The 4,732-nt window shown below is 39.5% G+C and overlaps 2 non-coding genes across 2 annotated transcripts; both read left to right on the forward strand.

Annotated features, from left to right (window-relative positions):
- The first annotated feature begins 2,845 nt into the window (after positions 1-2,845).
- On the forward strand, positions 2,846-2,917 carry trnah-gug (transfer RNA histidin (anticodon GUG)). The gene has a single exon. It is a non-coding gene; the product is annotated as a tRNA-His (tRNA).
- Positions 2,918-3,367: 450 nt separating this feature from the next.
- trnae-uuc (transfer RNA glutamic acid (anticodon UUC)) lies at positions 3,368-3,439 on the forward strand. The gene has a single exon. It is a non-coding gene; the product is annotated as a tRNA-Glu (tRNA).
- Positions 3,440-4,732: the final 1,293 nt, after the last annotated feature.

The following is a 4,732-nucleotide window of genomic DNA, read 5'->3' on the forward strand; positions in this document are numbered from 1 at the left end:
CATAAAATCATCATAATGTAAAGAACATTCTGTAAAATCATCAACTTGATATCTGGAATATTGAGTAAGGCCATGTTGAAGATTGAAATCATTACAAAATGATTGGAACAAAAAATTTGATGGTCCTAACCTCATAGTAAAATTGACACTGTAGGCTGGAATTCACAGACCATCACAAATAACTGATGCATTTTACTGAAACAGACGTTCATTTTTAAGCTAATTTTACTAAAAGTTATTTTTTACCAATGTACTAAATGTGTCCTTTAAGTACAGCATTTGAGTAAATGTTGTGAATCAGTGAGTACCTACAGGAGCAGCACAGGTCTCCATGACTGTTAGAAATAGTGCTTACCCCAACCCCGTATTGGAAACTGAGGGAACTGAACGTTTCGCCTGCACAAGAAATAAAGTAACTATAAAATATAGCAATACACACTTAAAAGTAATACTTGTTGAATCAAATATTGTTCTGCCGGACCCACCTGTTGCCAAAAACCGCATGGTCACAGCTAGACGCTCTTTTGGGGATATGGCCCGTCTCATTTGTGTGTGCTGCTTGGTTATGAGAGGTCCAACCATCCCCAGCAAGATATCAAACTCCTCTGCTGTCATCTGCAGAAGCTTCCTGAATCCAGTATTATTGTACATCTATTTGTATGGTGAGCACAATATTATAGTTTATAGGTTTTTACCAGAAAAAATGGGCAAGCCTACAGCATGGACAAGGACCAAATTGTGATGGCTATATGACTGGATCAGAGCATCTCCAAAACTGCAGCTCTTGTGGCGTGTTCCCGGTCTGCAGTAGTCAGTATCTATCAAAAGTGGTCCAATGAAGGAACAGTAGGTTATGGCAGCGACTGAGGGCAGGACTAGTGAGAAAACCTGAACACAATCAAAGGGGGCTGAACACAAATGCAGATAACCAGATCACAGTTCTGGAGAAATGTTTACTTATCTTTAATTAGATAATAATGCAAGTCAAATAATCCACAAAACAAATCCAACAAGTCAGCTCAAAAGACTTGACAGTAGTTCCAAAGAATAAATCCCCAAAATCCACAAGGTTAATCCAGAAGCATACAAAAGGTTCACAGGAGTCTAATCAAAAAACAAAGTCAATACTTCCAAAAAGTCATTCTAATTAGTCCACAAAATAAATCCATAAGGCATTCAAAAGAGCACTTGTCAATCAATCAAAACAAAGAACTATACCAGATGCACAAAGTCTTTTAAGGACAAGGCCATAAACCAGAGCACATGGCTGACCTAGACTTAATCAAGGTACAGGAAACACTAAGCAAAGTATTTGTGGAGGAAAAGGGTGACTTAAATACACAAACCTAAACAAAGCACAGGAGACACCTATTAGACATAATGACAGAGACTGGACACCAACAAAAAGGCAGTGGGGGCCTCTAGTGACCAGAAAACAGTCCACAACCCTGACAGGAAACCAGTAGATATCAGTTTATATCTTGCTCTGTTCATGTTACAATTAGTTGCATATCTTACCTGTATATTTCAGTCTAGTTGTGTTGATATTTATCATGATCAGAAAATGACAGATGATTTTCAAAGTCTTTTCCTGTTTCTTCATAAAATGGACATAATAAAGCATCCAAAAATGGACAAACCCATGTGTATAAATCACACCAAAATATGGATTTGAATTAAAACACTTAAGAGAAACATTATTTCAGACTTTTGGATAACAGCTTGATAGACTTTTATTTGATAATTATGTGCAGTATTGAGATTAAAATTTATACTTGATTTGGATTGGTCAGAAGGTGTTCAGCATGGACCTGATAGCAGTTCAGGTTTCAAATCAAATCTCTCTTTTTTAAAGAATGTCCTCTTTCTGATTATATATACACAGTTATACAAACCAAAAAATAGTCTATGTCAAATATGTACAGAAAAAACTGAATCTGAGTTTAGAGACTAACTAACTAACTAACTAACTAAATATAATCACAATCGTTTACATCAGCAAACAAAACATTAATATAAATTATGTATACACAGTGCACATACTTGATCAAGCCACAATTATAAGGACATCCTAATGATTAGACTGACCAACTATAGAAGAAGAATTCACATAATCAGAAAAAAATAAAAATTAATGGCCCCAAGTTTCAGAAAATATGCCAGTATTGCCCTTTATTGTGTACCTAATTTTATCCAAATGAATGAAGCTCATAACATCTTACTGCCAGTCATCAAAAGATGGAGGGAGAATTTGTTTCCATAGCAGAAGAATATGCCATCTAGCTAATAATGTTACCGTTAAACGTGACTTTATTGGATTACCCGCAGAACTGGCGAGGAGTTCACCAAATCGCTCAGTTAATAACGGCCGGGAACGCTTCCTCAACGGAATCCGAAAACGATCACTGATTGCAGCCAGCAGCATGTTGGTGTTGTGTTCATTTCGATTCACTGCGCATAACGTTACATAACCAAAGCCACAGTACCATTGACCTCTTCAACTTAAATCGTTCTTAAGCTTCTTGATGAACTGAGGAGAACTCTCTTTTGGCTTATTTTCTCTCTCGGTGTCTGTGAGTGTCAGTCCCAGTGTCAATAGAACTAATCATGTAGTGTATTCGGGTTGCAGGATTTTTTCATTTATTTGTTTGTTTTTTTATTTAAAAAGCACAGAAGGTATCATTTGGGTATGAATCAGATCGTCTCTTGATATAGTGTCAAAAAAGATTACAACTATTCCAATCATGTCTAAATCAAAAGCCACTGCACCAGGCCAGAGGGGCGCCAGAACGCATATCACAACATGTAGCAGCTCCTTTTACCTGCCGGCCCAGGTGTGTGGGGTGCCGTGATCGTATAGTGGTTAGTACTCTGTGTTGTGGTCGCAGAAACTCCGGTTCGAATCCGGGTCACGGCATTGGCTTTTCCACATCACCGTTGAATGCTAGGCATGGCTTTTGGCCATTTGTCACTTGAAAAGCATAAGCAGGTAGGACCCCGCTCCCCTTAAGATTCTAGGTTCGACTCCTGGCTGGCTTGGCTGCCTTTTAAGAGCCCAGAGGTGTGCCACAGACTCCAGCTGCCGAATTGCTGGCAGAGTAACACCTCCCATAATCCCTGAAATGCGGAGAGTCCTGTACTAGGAGGTATGCTGGCTTTCTGCACCAGGAACACCAGCCCACGCTCTGTCTAGCAGCTGATCTTCCGCTGGAGTGACAGCTCGAGTAGCTGAATGCTCGGTCAGCGCTGGCCGATTTTGTGCTCTGCAATGCAAGGTTCCCATGCAAAGCTCTGGATGATACCGTGCTGGAGCTCAAACTGCTTGGTGGTCGAGTAAAACGCCAATCTCAAGTCTCATGGGGAGCCCTCCCATATGGTCTAGCGGTCAGGATTCCTGGTTTTCACCCAGGTGGCCTGGGTTCGACTCCCGGTATGGGAACGTGACTTTATTAGATTGTCCGCAGAACTGGCAAGGAGTTCAGTTAATAACGGCCGGGAACCTGGTGGTGAACTGAAATCTAGCTTTTGTTGCTCAGCAGTAGTTGTTATCATGTGGGTGTGTGTGAAAGTTAGAGAGAGACCTTTGCACACTAACCTTGATGTGTCTGAGAAAATCAAAATATGTACCTCAGCCCTCACAACTACATGGAGTACACAAAAACAAAGTGTATTTCTGCACCTGTGGCCTTTGGATGGTGAGAAGTACAGACTAAACCTATGTATGGCCTGTGTATGAAATGCTTGTCTTCTTGATGGTAAAGCCAGTTTGAAACTACCTTAAAATCCTTCAGTGATACACTTTTCCATTTTTTCTGTAAAAAATCTACTCTGCATCAGATTTATGAACATTGTCACCACTGCCTCGCGGTGCCTTGTGCTGATGAGGATCACATTCCTCCCCCATTTCGGAATATAACTCACGACCATGGTGTTCTGCACCAGGGTGGGTGGTCTCTCTCACTTTCTCACACACACACACACACACACACACACACACACACACACACACACACACACACACACACAAAAGCCAGAAACTAAGCTTTCTTTGCTCAGGCCTATCTAAAGGGTTAATGGTGCCACTTGGTCATCAACAGTAAAAATCACAAACTTTACCTCTTCCCAACAGGGAAAACCAGCAACAATCAAGAATGCATGATTATATAGTGTCATGGCTGTGCAGACAAAAAATGTGGTTATAATGGAAGTCTATGGGGCAAAAACAGCCACCAACAGTAAATTAAGGAGAAAAAATTTAATCTGATGCTGCAAAAAAAACTAAAAATGCATCAGAGCTAATGTTGTTACTAATCTTTGACATGTCCAAGACTGTGATAAAAAGTAAAAAAATCTCCATTCCACAATTACTTTATATATTGTTTTTTCCCCAAATCAGTGACATCATTTATGAACTTGGCAATTAAAGAGTTAAAATCCTGGATGTTTTTGAACATTTAGTAGTTTTGATCAGAACTGAGGTTGATTAACAGATTTATGCAAATAAAAGTTGAAAAAAAAAATCATCTGATATATTTTTACAGCAGTTTATTTTAGTGCATGTTTTCATCCCCAAACATAACATTAGGGTAGTGAATTTGAACTATTTCTATTTTTTGCAGATATATGCAGAATTCTACAGAGTTACTCGAGTTGATCTCAGGCAGATCTTTCTTAGTTACTTGGACTCACTTGCACCACGATTGATCAAGCTCTATAGATCAAGAAGTGGAGC

This window comes from Hemibagrus wyckioides, unplaced genomic scaffold (genome assembly GCF_019097595.1).
Source record: "Hemibagrus wyckioides isolate EC202008001 unplaced genomic scaffold, SWU_Hwy_1.0 Contig19, whole genome shotgun sequence".
NCBI classification, from domain to species: domain Eukaryota; kingdom Metazoa; phylum Chordata; class Actinopteri; order Siluriformes; family Bagridae; genus Hemibagrus; species Hemibagrus wyckioides.